The 22,630-nt window shown below is 41.8% G+C and overlaps 1 pseudogene; it reads right to left on the bottom strand.

Moving 5' to 3' along the window:
* Positions 1–22,630, bottom strand: part of LOC112607757 — a 78,638-nt pseudogene that overhangs the window by 50,324 nt on the left and 5,684 nt on the right.

The following is a 22,630-nucleotide window of genomic DNA, read 5'->3' as shown; positions in this document are numbered from 1 at the left end:
GACTTTTTGAAGACCCCTAGTATTTGCAGTGTGAGTTTTGCTTTGTGACTGATATCTTTTCTTGTGGGCAGAGCACATTTTCATTCACAGGCTACTCCCTGACCTTTGACTCAGGATTCCCTCCTGGGGAGACGAGAACTGTCAGTTCTTTGAAGTCTTTGAAATATGATTTGAAATCATATTTCCACTCAAATAAACATTGCTTCTGTTTCTCAGAAACAGAGATACGGATAGGAATCATACAACACTAGATATTACATGAGTAGACATTACAGCACATTATCTGTCCATCAAAAACAGAAATACCAATAGGAACCATATAATGTTAGAATCAAATGATTTTTTAGAAACCATAAAGCAAACCAGATAAGCTCTTGATTCTCACTTTCAGGCTAAATCTTAAAAATAAAGTTCTAAAGCAAGAAAAGCAAGTTTTAAAGGTTGTTTTGCTTTCTTTCTATTTAATATCTAGTTAAAATCCTTACATTTTTCCTCCTTGTAAATTATACTAAATGTCATTTCAATCCTTAGCTAAAACAGATAAAAGTGATAACTTTGAATTTCCTACTCACAGTATAACGAAGAGCTCTAAAGAACGCATTTTAAAAAGTACTTGGGAATAAGAAGATTACATGAGATATCAAAAATCTTTACAGGGGGCTATAAAAAGGAAAAGTTTAAGGAAGCCAGGTTCCCATCTGAAATTGGAAAAATATCCTTGTGAGGCATCAGAGGAATCTCAGTTCACTACATAAAAATCAAGAAGATTTTTTTCTCCAGCATGAATGGGTCCATTTGCTTTGGATGGAGATACCAAGACTGATGTGAAAACCTGGCCCGTGAAGCATGCTTATAAAATGATGATGCTGATTCCACACTTGGCCCACACAAGATTGTCTCGGTAGCCTGATGCTAACATTGCTTTCAGATTACACATCATAATTTTTCAAGCACCCACATCTTGGTTACCTAATTTGGTCCTCCTGAAATGCCTGTAGTGCAGATGAGACCAGGGTTGTCCTTGACTGCACTGTTTTGTGGCTTTTGAGTAGGGAAGCTGGACACGTCTTGTTTTCCTCTCTGTCTTAGCCTCCCAGTGTCATGGACATGGTAGCTATGCCAGCACAGGTCCAGGGGTCTCTCCCACCCTCCCCCAGACCACTGCAGGTCCTGGGGCACGTTTTACACCACTGCAAATCCTAGGAGGTGAACGTGGCAGGGGCTCTCATCTCAGCTGGAGGCTCCTAGCAGGTTTGATGGAAACAGCTTGCAGCTCTGAGCACAGCTCGGTCACCATCTGTGCCCATCAGCAAGTTAAATAAACTCCCTGGGCTTCACATTCCTCTTTTGTAAAATGAGCACATAGATTTGCATGATCTTTAAGGCAGTGGATTCCAGAAGATGAGTCCATGGATCAGTTTGAAAAAAAAAAATTAATTTTGGGAATTCACATGGGCTTGCCAACTCTTTATTGTTTGAAATACATTAAAGAGCCAGGAGTGGTGGCTCACGCCTGTAATCCCAGCACTTTGGGAGGCTGAGGCAGGTGGATCACTTGAGGTCAGGAGTTCAAGACCAGCATGGCCAACATGCTGAAACCCCGTCTCTACTAAAAATACAAAGATGAGCTGGGCATAGTGGTGAGTGCCTCAAATCCCAGCCACTCGGGAGGCTGAGGTGGGAGAATCACTTGAACCTGGGAAACGGAGGTGGCAGTGAGCCAAGATTCTGCCAGTACACTCCAGCCTGAGCTACAGAGCAAGACTCCATCTCAAAATAAAAAGAAAGAAAGAAAAAGAAAAAAGAAATACATTGAAGATAACAACTCTGATCGTCCCTCCTCCCACGCTGGTTCCAACCAGTGGAGAACTGACACCGAGATCCAGATGAAGATCAAAAAAACAACTTCATTAGTGGATTGGTCAAGTGCCTAATGCCCACAGAGTAACAGAGGGTCTCTTAAGGCAGAGTAAGAAGACACTAGCTGGCATCTCTCCATCAGTGAGTTTTAACAAACATACCTGAAGCCAATGGGCAGAGTAATCTCAGAGTAGCGCCCCTTCCACCTCCAGAAGCTGAGCCCTACTCCTATCCCATCCTTCTCCTTGTGTTGGCTTCTGGGATATGTAAAATGGGCAACTCAGCTATTGCCCCAAAAGGCTCTGAAATCAGTAAGGACAGAATTAAGATAACTTTGCTGGGCACGAGATTATATGCCTATAGTCCTAGCTACTCAGGAGGCTGAGGTGGGAGGATCACTTGAGCCCTGGAGTTTGAGACTAACTGGGGCAACATAGCAATACTCTGTCTCTAAAAAATAAAATAAAATAAAATAAAGTAAAATAAAATAAAATGGTAAAAAAGAAAGAAGAAAACTTCAAGACCGCACATACTGAAGGCCAAAATCCATTGCTTTTTAAATTTTCCATCTCCAATTATATTCCACTTAATACCCAACATAACTCATGACATTTTACAACAAACACCACATGAAAGTCTAAAATGTTCCAAATAAAGCAAAGCCAACCACACAAAAATGCCCAAATTTACATAAACTCACATTAGTGATTACAGTTTCAAAGAGAGGTTGAAGTCTAAAGATGAAATCCTTTGACTTTGGTAAATTAAAGTCTGAAGACATTAAGGTTCAACATTTTCTCTCACTTGATTTGGGGTATAGTAGAAACTTCTCAAGAACATAATCCTGACAGCAGAACTGTCTCTTTCCTAAGTGCTACAGACAGAGGATTGTAGGATCCCACCGGCACAAAAGGCATTTTCAAGAGCAAGCCAGTAGTTTGAGGTACAATCCACATGTGAGCTTCCAGTGGGAGGGATCCTAAGACAGCAGCCACTGAAATAGTGCCCAGGGACTGGGTAGGCAGCCCATACCTCCTTCTTCTTGGTTGCAATAACTGTTTCTCAGCGGAGATACAGAATTTACCCTGGGCCTCCATGCACTCTCCAGCTCTGTGCTCAGGAAGATGCTAGAATTGCCCATGCCACTTTAGGCCATTCCCAGAACTATTCACATTAACGTGGCAAGTACTGGCTACCACGTTGAGGGTTTGTCTCAAATTCCTTAGAGAACAAACAGTTAAATACACACAGTAGAATATGGCTCAGATTTTAAAAAGGAAGGACATTCTGACACATGCTACAACATTGATGAACCTGAGGACTTAGGCTAAGTGAAATAAGCCAGATAGAGAAAGATAAATACTGCATACTTCCACTTATATGAGGAACCTGGAGCAGTTAAATTCATAGAGATGGCTGGGCGCAGTGGTGTACACCTATAACCCCAGCACCTTGGGAGGCAGAGGCAGGCAGATTGCTCGAGCTCAGGAGTTTGAGACCAGCCTGGGTAACATGATAAGACCTCATCTCTACAAAAAATACAAAAATTAGCTGGGCCTACTGGCACATGCCTATAGTTCCTGCTACTCAGAAGGCTGAGATGAAAAGATAACTTTTGGCCAGGGGTTGAGGGTACAGTGAGCCAAGATCGTGCCACTGCACTCCAGCCTGGGCAACAGAGTGAAACCTGTCTCCAAAAAAAAAAAAAAGAAAAAACATAAAGACATGCAGAATGGTTGTCAGGGACTGGGAGGAGGTGAGAATGGGGAATTATTATTTAATAGGCATAGAGTTTCAGTTTGGATAGTGGCAATGACAGCACAACAGTGTGAATGTACTTAATGCCATTAAACTGTGGATTTGAAAATTAACATGGTAAATTTTATGTTATGTGTATTTTACCACCATTTAACACTTTAATCTTCAATCAAAAAAAAAAAAAATCCTTCTTAGCCTGACTGTGGAACTAAGAACACTTATGATTCTTTGCATAAGTCTAAGCTATTCAATGCTGGCAGGTTGCAATGAAATTCGAGGCTTCTTGAGGCTCTTTTACTAAATACCACAGCTTACCCAGCACCCGGCTGCAATCCGCATGTTGATCCATGGAGGAAGGGTCTCCCTCCCACACTTCTACCTCTAGACCAGTGCTGGGAGGAGAGCTTCCACCCCACTTCCCTGCCATCCAAAATGAAGAGAAGTACTGAATCTGATGAGTGAGGGCTGGCATCACAGGGCATGGTTCCCCAGTGGGCAAGGTACAGTGTCAGTGTTACCTGCAACTGTCTTTATCTTTCTGTGGCCAGCAAGCTGAGCAAGGCCCACCTCAGCAAATCCATAATTCACTTTCTGCTCCACCCACTCTGCCTGTGACCAGGAATGAGTCAGAAGGGCCTTGTAGAATGGACCTGTCTGAATCTGGTTTCAGTGGAGAAAGTAGAAGGCTGCCCTCAGGTCTGCCAACTAAAAGTCTGTATCTCAGCTGGCCTGGACGCAGGACTTAACTAGGTCAAAAATGGGACTTTGATTCTCATCTAGATGTCAGTTTCTTGAGGTGCTTCTCCTCTGGCAGAAAAGGGGTTAGAAATGAGAGGGTAAAGGAGAATGGTGTTATTCTCCTCAAATCACCATGAAATGGTCTTTTAAAAATAAGAAAAGTAGGACAGACATTCTAAAGAAAAAAAAAATTCTTTTCAACTGAAAACATTTAGCTTTATACAAAGTTCACCTTGTTTCTTTGTCTTTCATTTTGTCCAAATTGTTAATTTCATAATTATCACTAGTCCAGGAACCTGCATTTGAGAAATCTTTGAGAAGCATTCCTCTGAGGTACGTTTTTGCTGTCAAAGTCTGTGACATAAATAACTCACTTCTGCTTCCATCACCCCTCCCAAAATCCCAGTCATTGAAAGAGAAGACTAGAGCAGAAACTACAATTTAGTGCCTTACAGAATGCTTTGTACAAATAAATACTCAACAAATTTTTCAAATACAGCCTGCCGCCTGTGTCAGGGTGACTCAGGAATCCATCTGACCTAAAGTCCCATCTGTTTATCTGAATCCGGAGTCCAGATACTCACATGAAGATGAAAAAAAAAGTATTAGGAGTGGCACATCCCTGAGCCACACTGCACCAAAGATGATTTCACAATAGGTACCCAGTTTATTTTTGCTTCTTGAGGCTGCCTGCAAGTTCAGGTTTCTCTGGTTCATCTCCTTTGCGTTAGTATGTGTTAATTAAAGTGAAATTAGCACATCTTCCTTAAGCTCTGGCCCTCGTTGTATACACACCAGGACTAATATTAAGCTGCCTTCACTTCGTGCTCTCTAGGCATCGGGGATCTTCAGGACTCACATTTTTTTCTCTGAGAATTATTAGCTCATTCTGCCTACCATGTTCCCCAGCAGAGAGGGAGGAAGAGAACTCTCTGTGTCCCCCACCCCCACACAAAAAGCCATTCTCTTCTTTGAAGCAACTGGTACATGTTTTCAGCTGACATGTCCTAGATTGTTCTAAAAAGAGCAGCAGCAAGAGAAACTGCAAGAACAGATGATTCAAAGACTCCCTGGGAACTGCCACAGCCAGCTCATAATTACAAATGCAGGGTAGGCGGAACATCTGTATCCTGAGTCACTCTGCTTTTCTAGAAGGGAGAATGTCATTAGCCCGCCTGCTGCAGGAACTTTTGAGATCTGTTAGCAGGCGCCAGAACTGGTTCACAGTGTGCTGTCCTCTCGAGGCTGCAGGTGACCCCCTCCCCACCCCCATACAAATCTAACATACCTTGAAGACATTATAATTAATTACCAACTGACTATAGCCCAGAGAGCTTTTAAGTCTATATTTTGAATAATAACTCTGCAAAGGTAATGTGCATGTGTTTTGGGGGAAGAATGATAACCTTAAAAGTCTTATAAATGTTTCTGAGCTTGGTTCTCTAATGCCTGGAATGATACAAAGTTTGGGGCCTTGCCTTTTGTGGGAAGAGATAGTAGGAAAAAGTAAAAGGAGAAATGGGTTTTTCTGGAAAACTATAAGAACAATTATCTTAAATGAGAGATGGTTGAGGCTCTGGGATTAATGAATAACAAAAAGATGATGGTAAAAGAAACATAAGACATTGATGAGTGAAAACAAGAGCTAGTAGTTTTGGCACAGCCAAGTTTACCAGTGTGTTGGCAGGAGTCACTGTTCCTTCTTGTGTGATTTCTTTGGGGACATTTCACTGTTTATACAGAGAGTGTAAACATAGCTGTTGATTTAACAAAACACTGTTTTTCATTCCCCGTCTCCCACAGCCACGGTAAATAGCCCAACATTTAAGCTCGCAGGCTTTGATGTGAGTTAAGGTAAGATTCAGCTGTGCTGGTCGTAGCTGTGTGCCTTAGGACAAACGTCCTACCCTCTCTGAGTCCCGTTTCGAGATTGCTACAGGAATCACAATCCTATCTGTCTCAAAACGCAGTTTTAAGGATATAATGAGGCAATGTGTAAAACCACCAGAGTATAATTTTTGGGACACAGCAAATCCTTAATGAACGTCAGGGTGAAGTGGGGTGGCACTTGGCTGTTGTCAATTTATCTAAGTGAAGTCCTCACTTACAAACACCTGGTGTAGAATAAAACTAATGGTCTCCAGGGTCAGCGCTAAAACCTCAAACTCTGAACAGTGTCACACAAAATGCTTGCATAAGGTAGCTTTCCATAAAGAAATGCGATGAACCCCTGGAAGAAAAACTGAGGATGACAGAAATGTCCACTTACGACATTTAGACAGACCCACTCAAGTGTTTGTGAAGGGAAGATGGCACATTATCATCAGGTCTTTTTGAGCTGGCCACAGGTCCTACCCGGGGATTCTAGAAATTAAAATGGCCTGACCTGAGTCTGATTTTGCCCAAGCATCCTCATAGGACCTCTTGAGAATGTAATCATTCTACTACTTGGTCTGAGGGTAGAAATGGGGAAAACAAGGGGAAGCTGGAAAGTGATTGTAGGAAGGCCCCATAATGGGACCATGGTAGGTGGAATGTGTCTCAGGAAGGGTGAGAAAGTTATTCTCACTGCCTCTCATGCTTCTCCTCACCAACCTCTCCCCCAGACGGCATGGGCTAGGGCACTGGACATCCTCCAAACTTGACCAGTTGTATGCCATCACTCTAATATAACATAATGTTCTTAGTCTATTTTGGCTGCTATAACAAAATACTGTAAACTAGTTGGCTTATAAACAACAGGAATTTATTATTTCTTACTCTTATGGAGGCTGGAATGTCCCAGATCAAGACACTGATAGATTCCATGTCTGGTGAGGGCCCGCTCCTGGTTCTTCTCGCTGTGTCTCACATAGTGAGGGCGTTCTATGGGGTGCCTTCTAAAGGCGCACTAATCCCATTCAAGAGGGCTTCTTCGTCCTTGCCTAATCACCTCCACCTCCTAATACCATCACCTTGGGGGTTAGGATTTCAACATTCCCATTTTGGAGGTACATAACATTCAGCCCATAGCAATAATGAAATTGTATCCTTTCAGCAGCAGGCACTAGAATTCATTTTGTACTAGATCCATCATTGTTGGGAGAAGACCCTGGGCCAGCCCACTTCAGCCAGGGAGGTACCCATGGGGTCATGGATGTTGGCTGGCACTGTGGCTTCCGCAAAATTATCCTGCGAAGGGTGAGATGTCTGTGACACTCCTGAAGTGAAGGAGGAAGAAGAGACAGGAGGAAAGAGAAAGTTAAAAGAGAGAGAAAAAAGAAGAGTCAATGCAGTGATGAAGAAGATAGCCCCTCAAAGTCTCACCAAAGCCACTAAGCCCATAAAGGCTTGGAAGTGGGTTAAGAGTATGAGTGGGGTTTGTGTCCAAGTTCACAGATCACAAAGCAGAAAAAATGCAGGCAGGGCCGGGCGCGGTGGCTCAAGCCTGTAATCCCAGCACTTTGGGAGGCCGAGACGGGCGGATCACGAGGTCGGGAGATCGAGACCATCCTGGCTAACACGGTGAAACCCCGTCTCTACTAAAAAAAAAACAAAAAAAGTAGCCGGGCGAGGTGGCTGGCGCCTGTAGTCCCAGCTACTCGGGAGGCTGAGGCAGGAGAATGGCCTGAACCCGGGAGGCGGAGCTTGCAGTGAGCTGAGATCCGGCCACTGCACTCCAGCCTGGGCGACAGAGCAAGACTCCGTCTCAAAAAAAAAAAAAAAATGCAGGCAGAAGTAGAGCTAGAAGGCAATGTGGCCTCAGCTGCTAGCTGGGTTACATAAAATATCATATGATTAAACACATAGTAAGTCCTCATTTAACATTGTCGATAGGTTCTTGGAAGCTGTGACTTTAAGCAGAACTATGTGTAGCAGGTCCTCAAATAACATCGTTTTGTTCTACATTGTTTTATTATAACGTTGATTTAAAAAGAATTGGTTTTGTCACACATCATTTTGCTTAAAGTCACAGTTTCCAAGAACCGATTGAGGTCATTAAGTCAGAACCTACTGTATGTATTTCTACTGAAGGCTCAAAATATTAAGGTGCAAAAAGATCTAGACATGAGACAGTGTGTAAGTGGCATGTCAAGCAGAGGGAACCCCCGTGCAGATGCACAGAGACAACCATGCACAAAGTCATGCACCCATCAATATTTGTTGAACTCCTGCCATGTGCAAAGGAACTATGCCAGGCTGTGGAACCCCACGTTGAGCAAAACCAGAGTCCTGGTATTCACACGCCAATGAGAAAGACAGACACTAATCAAGTCACTGCACAAAAGTCTGTAAAATGACAGTGGTCAGGAGGGCTATGCAGCCCTCACATGGTGCAATGAGAGAATGAATAGGGAAGCTGGCCTCGTCAGGGAGTTCAGAGACCTCTTCCACAAATAAGCAATGCTTGGCCTGAGAACTGAATGACGAGACCTTAACTAGGTGAAGAAAATAGAGCAAAGCACCCCCGGAAGAGGAATATGGGTGGCCAGTCGGAGGACTGAAATAATGCAATATGTGTTTAGGGCAAAGAGAGCACTGAGGAGAATGAGCAGCATAAAGTCGGAAGGTTGGAAGGAGCAGGCTTCTCAGGGGCTGCAGACCATCTTACCAAGTTTAGTCTTTACCTTCAGGGAGAGAGGAAGTCACTGACAGGAAACTGATAGGAATACCCAAGAAAGTCTGCAAATGGCAGATGAGTCCTCTGTGTATGCATAAAGTGTGTCTCCACTTTACTTAGCATCTCCATAAACTATAAACTTGGCTTACCCTGAGTTGCTGGGCATGCCCCAAATGAAGAAATATTTAATTAACATTGTTAACTTAGAAGGTTGGGCACAGTGGCTCACACCTGTAATTCGAGGACTTCGCAAGGCTGAGGCAACAGGATCACTTGAGCTCACGAGTTGGAGACCAGACAGGGAAACATAGCAAAACCCCATCCCTACTAAAAATACAAAAAACCTGGTGCGTGCTTGTAGTCTCAGCTACTCGGGAGGCTGAGGTGGGAGAATCGCTTGAACCCGGGAGGTGGAGGTTGCAGTGAACTGAGACTGCACCACTGCATTCCAGACAGCCTGGGTGACAGAACAGGACTCCACCTCAAATTTAAAAAAACACAAAAAGTAATAAAAGAAAAAACTGTTAACTTACTAACTACATTTCCATAATCAGTTTTTTTTAAATGAGTTTTCTATCAATACACAAGAAAAACCCTAAATTCTGAACTACCACTGAAACGTAAATGCCCAGGATGTAAATTCATAATCAATATTTAATTTTTAGTGACTTCAAGAATACTGGTCAAACAGCTGGAGTTCTATTTCTTTTTTGTTTGTTTGTTTGAGACAGAGTTTTGCTCTCGTTGCCCAGGCTGGAGTGCAATGGTGCAATCTTAGCTCACTACTACCTCCACCTCCCAGGTTCAAGTGATTCTCCCGCCTCAGCCTCCTGAGTAGCTGGGATTACAGGTGCCCGCCACCATGCCCAGCTAAATTGTTGTATTTTATCTTGGTCAGGCTGGTCTTGAACTCCTGATCTCAGGTGATCCACCTGCCTCAGCCTCCCAAAGTGCTGGGATTACAGGCATGAGCCACCGCGCCCGGCCCAGAGTTCTAATTCTGCCTCTGCCTCTTATTAGTCACATAGCCTTGCACAAGTCTCCAAACCTCTCTCAGTCTCAGTTTTCTCATCCATAAAATGGGATAAAATGGGTCCAGTGCACCCCACAGGATTAAAAGTGAGAGCCTTGGGCAGGGTGTGGTGACTCACGCCTGTAATCTCAGCACTTTGGGAGGCTGAGCCAGGCTAATGGCTTGAGCGAGTAGTTTGAGACCAGCCTGGGCAACATGGTGAAACCTCATCTCTATAAAAACTACAAAAATTAGCCAGGTGTGGTGGCACACACCTGTAGTCCCAGGTACTCGGGAGGCTGAGATGGGAGAATCACGTGAGCCCAGGAGGTTGCGGCTGTAGTAAGCTGAAATTGCACCAGTGCACTCCAGCCTGGGTAATTGAGTGAGACTCGGTCTCAGAAAAAGAAAAGAAGCAAGTGACAGCCTTTTGTAATATAGCAATATACCAAACAAAGAGATTATCATTAACATTTCTCCAAATTTACATGGGGAAAATACAGAACCATAGAACTTATTCCACTCAGATAATGACTTTTTTTTAACTTCATGCCTCAAACTGTTTTGTAATATTGGTATGAAATCATGCTTTATCTTTAAATCCATTGTCCTCTAATACATCATAAAACTATTTCTTATGTACATGAAGACACCAAGATAGAGATTCTCTGGGAAAAAAAGTTTTCATTTTATTTCAGCCCTGATGAACAATTCAATTCCAATATTATGACCAAAGTTTTATATCTATTTTTAAAAAGGAAAAGAACACATGAGGCTGGGCGCGGTAGCTCACGCCTGTAATCTCAGCACTTTGGGAGGCCGAGGTAGGCAGATCACGAGGTCAGGAGAACGAGACCATCCTGGCTAACATGGTGAAACCCCGTCTCTACTAAAAATAAACAATAAAAAAAAATTAGCGGGGCGTGGTGGCGGGCGCCTGTAGTCCCAGCCAACTGGGAGGCTGAGGCAGGAGAATGGCGTGAACCCGGGAGGCGGAGCTTGTAGTGAGCCGAGATCGTGCCACTGCACTCCAGTCTGGGCGACAGAGCGAGACTCCGTCTAAAAAAAAAAAAAAAGTACTGTACGAGATGCTATTTCGCACGTATCAGGATTGGCAAAAATGTAAACTCTTGACAAATCAGTTTGTGGGAAAGCACACACTCTCATTCCCTCCTGGGCGGTACAAAATGGTACAATGCCTGTGAAAGGAATTGGGCAATATCTAGCAAAAATTCATTTTCAGTTTCCCTTTGATCCAGAAATCACGCTTCTGTGAATTTACCCTGAAAATGCACCTCCAACAACAGAAGAAAACACGTGCACAAAGTTATTCATTGCAACATTATTTGTAATAGAAAAATATTGGAAACACCCTAAAGGCCCATACGTAGGAGTTTGTTTGATAAACTCTGGTACGAGTATAAAAAAGATTTCTGTTAAACTCCATAAACTGATTTCCAGACTATATTACTAAGTGAAAAAAGACTATATGTAGTATGCTACATTTTGTGTGATAAAGACAAAATGTATATTCATTCATTTATTTATTTTTAAAAAAAGAAAGACAGAGGCCGGGCGCGGTGGCTCACGCCTGTAATCCCAACACTTTGGGAGGCCAAGGCGGGCAGATCACGAGGTCAAGAGATCGAGACCATCCTGGCCAACACAGTGAAATCCTGTCTCTAAAACACAAAAATTAGCTGGGCGTGGTGACATGCCTGTAGTCCCAGTTACTCAGGAGGCTGAAGCTGGAGAATCGCTTGAACCCGGCAGGCGGAGGTTGCAGTGAGCCGAGATCACCCCACTGCACTCCAGCCTGGCGACAGTGCAAGACTCCGTCAAAAAAAAAGAAAGATAAAGAAATACAGGATAAATAAGAAATAAATGAATTTGGTTACCTGTGAGGGTTGAGGAAATGGAACGGAAAACAAAATGAAAAGGGGATGGGACCTGTCTCAGTATAACTTTTATACTGTTTTGAATTTTGAACCATGTTTGTATTTTACATATTCAAAAAATAAAATTAAATCAACAAGAATGGGGGAACAGAGACCTGAAAGTGAAAGAAATGAATAAACTTGATAATAATCAAATTGGTAACACGATTGGAAAGAAAAAAGAATTAATCCAAACAATTTTTGGACACAGCAACAAAGTATTCTGACTATACACCTTCAATGGAATAGAGTCTAAGACAAAACAAAAACAAAAACAAAGAATCTTAAACCTACCTGCTACGTTTGCTTTTGGTAATGGTGTTGGTGAGGCAATTCTGGAACCATTTTGTGTATATTGCAAGATTGAGCAATTGAGTAAACACCTATTGACATTTTGAGGTACCAGGAATTTCACTGTGGGAGAAAAAAGATACAAATACAGATGAGGGGAAGGAGAGGAGGAAGATCCTATATTATTGGATTGGGTATCAGTTGGTGGTATCATGAATTCATGGTTTTGACAAAGTATTTTCCTGTTCTGTCCACTGAAAGGCCCTAAAAGCAATTTTGCCACAGAGTAGTGAGCACACACAGCACCCGTATCTTGCTCTCTAAATACCACTCTAAATACCATTTACCAGACCCTTTGGAAGAATAGCTCATTTCCAGGTGAGCCTGGAACATCTTGTGCCACAAATGTTAAAAGTGCTCAAAAACTGAGGAAGATGTGTCAAAGAGATACAAGAACCAGTTTAAAGGGGCTGCCACTCATCAAATTTGGGGCAATTCATACTCAATAAAATATAATTCATGAGTTCATATTGATATTAAAAAGAAATGTTAAAGGGATTAGGAAGAGAAGGGAAGTCCTTTTTATAGAAAAATGCCAACTAATAAACATAGACAAATTGATAGAAATAGAAAATTGTCAGTCAGGCAAAGTGGCTCATGCCTATAATCCCAGCAGTTTGGGAGGCTGAGGCAGGCAGGTCATTTGAGGTCAGCAGTTCAAAACCAGCCTGGTCAACATGATGAAACCCCATCTCTACTAAAAATACAAAAAATAGCTGGGCCTGGTGGCACACACCTGTAATCCCAGCTGCTTAGGAGGCTGAGGCAGGAAAATCAGGCCCCAGGAGGTGGAGGTTTTAGTGAGCCAAGATCATGCCACTGCACTCCTGCCTGGGTGACAGAGTAAGACTCTGTCTCAAAAAAAAGAAAAAATGATAGAAAATTGCCATTTCAACGGCTGGATGTGGTGGTTCATGCCTGTTATCTCAGTGCTTTGGGAGGCCAAGGTGGGTGGGTCACTTGACATCAGGAGTTCGAGACCAGCCTGGCCAACACGGTGAAACCATCTCTACTAAGAGTACAAAAATTAGCCAGGCATGGTGGTGTGTGCCTGTAATCCCAGCTACTTGGGAGGCTGAGGCAGGAGAATCACCTGAACCTGGGAAGCAGAGGTTGTAGTGACCTGAGATGGTGCTATTCCACTCCAACCTGGGCAACAGAGCAAGACTCTGTCTCAAAAAAAGAAAAAAAGAAAAGAAAAGAAAATTGCCATTTCATAACTACCACAGTAATATTTGATTCACAAAGGAGTCATCTGTGGATACTAAAACCATTGGGAGAAAGATGGGGAAACAGGATATTCACGCAGTCTCAAAGTAGCACATCACTAGTTATATTTTAATTACAAAGAAAGAAAAGGAATGATTATGATGGAGAAATCCAGCAGACACCACCTTAATTAAATGAGCAAAGTCAACATCACCAATTTTTACAACAATTCACATCATGGGTCCTCTGCTGTGTAATGTACTGAGACCTGTGACACAACCACACCCTATGCCGTATTCTTGCCAATAATGTTTAACCAAAGTCTAGTCATGGGAAAACAATCAGACATTTGCAGAAGAACTGGCCTAAACTCTTGAAAAATGTCAATATCATGAACAAATTTTGAAAGAGCTGGCAAACTGTTTTACGTTAAAGAACACTAAAGAGACATGAAAATAAATGCAAAGTCTGATCGTTGCCCAAACTTTGAATTAAAAAACAAAAACTGACCTGAGCATGGCAGCACGGACCTGTGGTTCCAGCTGCTCTGGTGGCTGAGACAGGAGGAATGCTTGAGCCCAGGAATTCGAGACCAGACTGGGCAACATAGCGAGACCTAGTCTCCAAAAATATAAATTGAAAATTAAAATTAGAAACCGTGCAAAAAAGCAGTATTGGGCCAGTTGCAGAAATTTAAATATAGACTGCATATTAGAAGACAGTATTGTGTCAATGTTAAATATGACCTGATGGCTCAAGCCTGTAATCCCAGCACTTTGGGAGGCCGAGACGGGTGGATCACGAGGTCAGGAGATCAAGACCATCCTGGCGAACACAGTGAAACCCCATCTCTATTTAAAAAAATACAAAAAATTAGCTGGGCGAGGTGGCGGGTGCCTGTAGTCCCAGCTACTTGGGAGGCTGAGACAGGAGAATGGCCTAAACCCGGGAGGCGGAGCTTGCAGTGAGCTGAGATCCAGCCACTGCACTCCAGCCTGGGCGACAGAGCGAGACTCCGTCTCAACAAAAAAAAAAAAAAAAAAGAAAGAAAAAAAAAAAAGAAAAATATGACCTGAGTGCCATCTTTGCATCATGCTTATATATAGGAAAATATTCTAATTTTTGAGAGACATGCAGAGTGTTTTGGGGCTTAGATGTCGTGGTATCTGTGACTCTCAAATGGTTCAGCTAAGGATACACACATACAAAAGGAGAGAAAGGAAGAAAATGTGACAAAAATGGTAAAATTAGTGACATATAAAAAGCATATGGAAGTTCATTGTACATTTCTCACAACTTTTCTGTAGGTTTGACATTTTTCAAAGTAAAACATTGGGAATAAGAAGAAAACGGAGTTTTTTTCCCAGTCATGGCAAGATGATAGCATGGTTAGGCAACCTGAGAGCCAGTAAATATTCCTCTGGGTTGATCCTTTCCCAGAGTGCAAGCCCTCACAGAGAAATTAAGCAAAAACAAAATAAATAAGTGAGTACAAAACACCCAGTGATATTTGAATTTCAGGCAAGCAACAAACAATTTTTTTGGTATAAGAATGTTCCAAGTAGTGTATGGGACACACTTTATTTGCTCTGGCAACCCCACTGAGAGGCACTTTGGCCTGTTCCATGCCCAGGGGATAAAGCATACCAGTTCAGAAACGAGGACAGTTCAAGGTTAGGTCCATTTATCTTTTTTATTTACTGTTTTTATTTCATTGCACTCTATTTTCTTGAATGAAGGCCATTCCTCGGCTGTATTTTCTCCTTATATATTGGCAGTGCAGCTCTGCCTTAGGCTCAATTTCTTCTTACTGAATTTCCAAGCTTTTTCCTACTCCCACCAAGTTTGACTTCCAAGTTCTTCCCTTTTCTCATTCTCTTCACTGCTTTCTTCCTTCTCAACTTCCACCTCTTTGGCCCAGGAGGGAATATCGCACCTCCAAAACAATCAGTGATAGCCAGCAGGGATTGCTTCTGGAAATGTGAATCATTGCTAACCCCACCCTACATCATTAGTTAAATGTTTTGACCCAGGCTGGCAGGGGACTCTCCCCTCTCAAGGGAAACTCTGGATATCTTGAGGTAACTTTTTTATTTTTTATCTTATTATACTTTAAGTTTTACAGTACACATGTACAACGTGCAGGTTTGTTACATAGGTACACATATGCCATGCTGGTTTGCTGTACCCATCAACTCGTCATTTACATTAGGTACTTCTCCTAATGCTATCCCTCCCCCAGCCCCCCACTCCCCAACAGGCCCCAGTATGTGATGTTCCCTGCCCTGTGTCCATGTGTTCTCGTTGTTCAACTCCCACCTATGAGTGTAAACATGCGGTGTTTGGTTTTCTATTCTTGTGATAGTTTGCTTAGAATGACGGTTTCCAGCTTCATCCATGTCCTTGCAAAGGACATGGACTCATCCTTTTTGATGACTGCATAGTATTCCATGGCGTATATGCGCCATATTTTCTTAATCCAGTCTATTATTGATGGACATTTGGATTAGTTCCAAGTCTTTGCTATTGTAAATAGTGCCACAATAAACATACGTGTGCATGTGTCTTTCTAGTAGCATGATTTGTAATCCTTTGGGTACATACCCAGTAATGGGATGGCTGGATCAAATGGTATTTCTAGTTCTAGATCCTTGAGGAATCGCCACACTGTCTTCCACAATGGTTGAACTAATTTACACTCCTACCAACAGTGAAAAAGATGCCCTATTTCTCGACATCCTCTCCAGCACCTGTTGTTTCCTGACTTTTTAATGATTGCCATTCTAACTAGCATGAGATGGTAGCTCATTGTGGTTTTGATTTGCATTTCTCTGATGACCAGTGATAATGAGCATGTTTTCATGTCTGTTGGCTGCATAAATGTCTTTTTTTGAGAAGTGTCTGTTCATATCCTTTGCCCACTTTTTGATGGGGCAGTTTGTTTTTTTTCTTGTAAATTTGTTTAAGTTCTTTGTAGATTCTGGATATTAGCCCTTTGTCAGATGGGTAGACTGCAAAGATTTTCTCCCATTCTTTAGGTTGCCTGTTCACTCTAATGATAGTTTCTTTTGCTGTGCAAAAGCTCTTTAGTTTAATTAGATCCCATTTGTCTATTTTGGCTTTTGTTGCCATTGCTTTTGGTGGTTTAGTCATGAAGTCTTTGTCCATGCCTATGTCCTGAATGGTATTGCCTAGGTTTTCTTTTAGGGTTTTTATGGTGTTAGGTCTTATACTTAAGTCTTTAATCCATCCTGAGTTAATTTTTGTATAAGATGTAAGGAAGGGATCCACTTTCAGCTTTTTACATATGGCTAGCCAGTTTTCCCAACATAATTTATTAAATAGGGAATCCTTTCCCCATTGCTTGTTTTTGTCAGGTTTGTCAAAGATCAGAAGGTTGTAGATGTGTGGTGTTATTTATGAGGCCTCTGTTCTGTTCCATTGGTCTATATATCTGTTTTGGTACCAGTACCATGCTGTTTTGGTTACTGCAGCCTTGTAGTATAGTTTGAAGTCAGGTAGCGTGATGCCTCCAGCTCTGTTCTTTTTGCTTAGGATTGTCTTGGCTATGTGGGCTCTTTTTTAGTTCCATATGAACCTTGAAGTAGTTTTTTCCAGTTCTGTGAAGAAAGTCAGTGGTAGCTTGATGGGGATAACATTGAATCTATAAATTACTTTGGGCAGTATGGCCATTTTCACAATATTGATTCTTCCTATCCACGAGCATGTTCTTCCATTTGTTTGTGTCCTCTTTTATTTCACTGAGCAATGGTTTGCAGTTCTCCTTGAAGAGGTCCTTCACATCCCTTGTAAGTTGCATTCCTAGGTATTTTATTCTCTTTGTAGCAATTGCAAATGGGAGTTCCCTCATGATTTGGCTCTCCATTTGTCTATTATTGGCGTATAGGAATGCTTGTGATTTTTGCACATTGATTTTGTATCCTGAGACTTTGCTGAAGTTGCTTATCAGCTTAAGGATATTTGGCACTGAGATGATGGGGTTGTCTAAATATATAACCATGTCATCTGCAAACAAAGAAAATTTGACTTCCTCTTTTCCTAACTGAATACCCTTTATTTCTTTCTCTTGCCTGATTGCCTAGTCAGAACTTCCAACACTATGTTGAATAGGAGTGGTGAGAGAGGGCATCCCTATCTTGTACCAGTTTTCAAAGGGAATGCTTCCAGTTTTTGCCCATTCAGTATGATATTGGCTGTGTGTTTGTCATAAATATCTCTTATTATTTTGGGAAACATCCCATCAGTACCGAATTTATTGAGAGTTTTTAGCATGAAGCACTGTTGAATTTTGTCAAAGATCTTTTCTGCATCTATTGAGAAAATCATGTGGTTTTTGTTGTTGGTTCTGTTTATGTGATGGATTGTGTTTATTGATTTGCATATGTGGAAGCAACCTTGCATCCCAGGGATGAAACCCACTTGATTGTGGTGGATAAGCTTTTTGATGTGCTGCTGGATTTGGGTTGCCAGTATTTTATTGAGGATTTTCACATCAATATTCATCAGGGATATTGGCCTAAAATCCTCTTTTTTTGTTGTGTCTCTACCAGGCTTTGGTATCAGGATGATGCTAGCCTCATAAAATGAGTTAGGGAGGATTCCCTCTTTTTCTACTGATTGAAATAGTTTCAGAAGGGATGGTACCAGGCCAGTTCCTTTTTGTACCGCTGGTAGAATTTGGTTGTGAATCTTTCTGATCCTTTACTTTTTTTGTTTGGTAGGCTATTAATTATTGCCTCAATTTCAGAACCTGTTATTAGTCTATTCAGAGATTCAACTTCTTCCTGGTTTAGTCTTGGGAGGGTGTATGTGTCCAGGAACTTATCCATTTCTTCTAGATTTTCTAGTTTATTTTCATAGAGGTGTTTATAGTATTCTCTGACGGTAGTTTGTATTTCTGTGGGATCAGTGGTGATATCCCCTTTATCATGTTTTACTGCATCTATTTGATTCTTCTCTCTTTTCTTCTTTATTATTCTTGCTAGTAATCTAGCAATTTTGTTGATCTTTTCAAAAAACCAGCTCTTGGATTCATTGATTTTTTGAAGGGTTTTTTTGTGTCTCTATCTCCTTCCGTTCTGCTCTGATCTTAGTTATTTCTTGCCTTTTGCTAGTTTTTGAATGTGTTTGCTCTTGCTTCTCTAGTTCTTTTAATTGTGATGTTAGGGTGTCAATTTTAGATCTTTCCTGCTTTCTCTCGTGGGCATTTAATGCTATAAATTTCCCTCTACACACTGCTTTAAATGTGTCCCAGAGACTCTGGTACATCGTGTCTTTATTCTCATTGGTTTCAAAGAACATCTTTATTTCTGCCTTCATTTCATTATTTACCCCGTAGTCATTCAGGAGCAGGTTGTTCATTTTCGGTTTCCATGTAGTTGTGTGGTTTTGACTGAGTTTATTAATCCTGAGTTCTAATTTGATTGCACTGTGGTCTGAGAGACAGTTTGTTATAATTTCTGTCTTTTACATTTGCTGCAAAGTATTTTACTACCAATTATGTGGTCAATTTTAGAATAAGTGTGATGTGGTGCTGAGACGAATGTATATTCTGTTGATTTGGGGTGGAGAGTTCTGTAGATGTCTATTAGGTCCACTTGATCCACAGCTGAGTTCAAGTCCTGGATATCCTTATTAACTTTCTGTTTCATTGATCTGTCTAATATTGACAGTGGGGTGTCAAAGTCTCCGATTATTATTGTGTGGGAGTCTAAGTCTCTTTGTAGGTCTCTAAGGACTTACTTTTTGAATCTGGGTGCTCCTGTATTGGGTGCTTATATATTTAGGATAGTTAGCTCTTCTTGGTGAATTGATCCCTTTATCATTATGTAGTAGCCTTATTTGTCTCTTTTGATCTTTGTTGGCTCAAAGTCTGTTTTATCAGAGACTAGGATTGCAACTCCTGCTTTTTTTTTTTTCTTTTCATTTGCTTAATAGATCTTCCTCAATCCCTTTATTTTGACCCTGTGTGCATCTTTGCATGTGAGATGGGTCTCCTGAATACAGCACACTGATGGATCTTGACTCTTTATCCAATTTGCCAGTCTGTGTCTTTTAATTGGGGCATTTAGCCCATTTACATTTAAGGTTAATATTGTTATGTGTGAATTTGATCCTGTCATTATGATGTTAGCTGGTTATTTTGCTCATTAATTCATGCAGTTTCTTCATAACATTGATGGTCTTTATCATTTGGCATGTTTTTGCAGTGGCTGGTACCAGTTGTTCCTTTCCATGTTTAGTGCTTCCTTCATGACCTCTTGTAAGGCAGGCCTGGTGGTGACAAAATCTCTCAGCATTTGCTTGTCTGTAAAATATTTTATTTCTCCTTCACTTATGAAGCTTAGTTTGGCTGGATATGAGATTCTGGGTTGAAAATTCTTTTCTTTAAGAATGTTGAATATTGGCCCCCACTCTCTTCTGGCTTGTAGGGTTTCTGCTGAGAGATCCGCTGTTAGTCTGATGGACTTCCCTTTGTGGGTAACCCGACCTTTCTCTCTGGCTGCCCTTTACATCTTTTCCTTCATTTCAACCTTGGTGACTCTGACAATTATGTGTCTTGGGGTTGCTCTTCTCGAGGAGTATCTTTGTGTTGTTCTCTGTATTTCCTGAAATTGAATATTGGCCTGCCTTGCTAGGTTGGGGAAGTTCTCCTGCACAATATCCTGAAGGGTGTTCTCTAACTTGGTTCCATTCTCCCCGTCACTTTCTGGTACACCAGTCAAGCGTAGATTTGGTCTTTTCACATAGTCCCATATTTCTTGGAGACTTTGTTCATTTCTTTTCCCTCCTTGTTCTCTAATCTTGTCTTCTCACTTTATTTCATTAATTTGATCTTCAATCACTGATACCCTTTCTTCCACTTGATCAAATTGGCTACTGAAGCTTGTGCATGCATCATGAAGTTCTCATGCCATGGTTTTCAGCTCCATCGGGTAATTTAAGGTCTTCTCTACACTGTTTATTCTTGTTAGCCATTTGTCTAACCTTTTTTCAAGGTTTTTAACTTCCTGGCGATGGGTTAGAACATGCTCCTTTAGCTTAGAGAAGTTTCTTCTTACTGACCTTCTGAAGCCTACTTCTGTCAACTTGTCAAACTCATTCTCCATCCAGTTTTGTTCCATTGCTGGCGAGGAGCTGCAATCTTTTGGAGGAGAAGAGGCACTCTGTGTTTTGGAATTTTCCGCTTTTCTGCTCTGGTTTCTCCCCATCTTTGTGGTTTTATCTACCTTTGGTCTTTGATGTTGGTGACCTACAGATTGGGTTTTGGTGTGGATGTCCTTTTTGTTGATGTTGATGCTATTCCTTTCTGTTTGTTAGTTTTCATTCTAACATTCAGGCCCTTCAGCTGCAGGTCTGTTGGAATTTGCTGGAGGTCCACTCCAGACCCTGTTCACCTGGGTATCACCAGCAGAGGCTGCAGAACTGCAAATATTGCTGCCTGATCCTTCCCAGAGGGGCACCTGCCTGTTTGAGGTGTCTGTCAGCCCCTACTGGGAGGTGTTTCCCAGTCAGGCTATATAGGGGACAGGGACCTGCTTGAGGAGGCAGTCTGTCCATTCTCAGAGCTCAAATGCTGTGCTGAGAGAACCACTGCTCTCTTCAGAGCTGTCAGATAGGGACGTTTAAGTCTGCAGAAGCTGTCTGCTGCCTTTTGATCTACTATTCCCTGCCCCCAGAGGGGGAATCTATAGAGGCAGTAGGCCTTGCTGAGCTGCGGTGGGCTCCACCCAGTTTGCGCCTCCCACTCACTTTGTTTACACTGTGAACCACTCAAGCCTCAGCAATGGTGGACGCCCCTCCCCACTGGTCAAGCTGCAGCATCACAAGTCAATCTCAGACTGCCGCACTAGCAGTAAGCAAGGCTCCGTGGGCGTGGGACCTGCTGAGTCAGACACGGGAGGGTATCTCCTGGTCTGCAGGTTGCTAAGACAGTGGGAAAAGCGCAGTATTTGGTCAGGAGTATACCATTTCTCCAGGTACAGTCTGTCACAGCTTCCCTTGGCTAGGAAAGGGAAATCCCCTGACCCCTTGTGCTTCCTGGGTGAGGCAATGCCCCGCCCTGCTTCAGCTCACCCTCCATGGGCTGCACCCACTGTCCAACGAATCCCAATGAGATGAACCAGGTACCTCAGTTGAAAATGCAAAAATCACCCTTCTGTGTCGATCTCACTGGGAGCTGCAGACCGGAGCTGCTCCCATTCAGCCATCTTGGAAGTGACCAAAAAAAAAAAGGTAGCTTTTTTGATACATTTGGCAACCATGCGGTCAGAGCAGCGCAGCACAAGGACTAATTATGTTACACTCTTAATTTCTCTCTTACTACTCAACCCCCTCTTGTTTGGTCTTCTTTATCCAGTTCCTCTTATTTTTCTTAATGTCCAAATGTTAGACAGCATCACTGTTAAATCCTAAGCATCTTCTCATCTCTCTCTTAGACCTGGTACTTCCCAAAGTTCAATGAGATATATATCAACTTCATGATTTTTGCCATCTCTGGATAATTATTTACTTATTAATAATTTTCTGTAAATAGATTTGACTTTAAAAAAATTTATACATTTTAAAAGAAAGCTTTATATCACAACTCTAATGTAAAACCCAGTTTCACAAATAGAAGATAAATCTAAACGTAAAAACAAAAATCACAGAATATATAATTTAACTTTTTACTTAAATTTCAAATAATAAGAACAAATCATTATAAATACAAAAATTTATAAAAATGCACACCCCAATGGGGAAAATTGAATTGTTCATGATTAATTAAAAACAATAATATTTGGCTTCATGTTCTTTGACTCTTGCTTACAGTTGGGGAAACCAAAGCCCATGAGGGAAAACCACTTGCCCAAGATCAAAGCAAAATGGAGGCCGAGCTGGAACCATGGTCTTGGGACTACTGAGTCACAGTTACAGATACTGGTCACACAATCCAGAAAGGAACAATAGCTCTTTAAGGTATGAGGATTCAGTCAGGTGACAGGAGCTTGGCACCTTGAATATAAACCTTGAAGTCAGACAGACCTTGGTGAAGTCTCACATAGACCAGTAAAATCATGTTGCCATCTGCCTGTGATTTCTACCTGTTTAAGCCTTTGTTTTCTTTCTTTTCTTTTTTTTTTTTTTTTTTTTTTTTTTTTT

This window comes from Theropithecus gelada, chromosome 15 (genome assembly GCF_003255815.1).
Source record: "Theropithecus gelada isolate Dixy chromosome 15, Tgel_1.0, whole genome shotgun sequence".
NCBI lineage: Eukaryota > Metazoa > Chordata > Mammalia > Primates > Cercopithecidae > Theropithecus > Theropithecus gelada.
The sequence above is the reverse complement of the archived record's forward strand: the minus strand, read 5'-3'. Positions and strand labels throughout refer to the sequence as shown.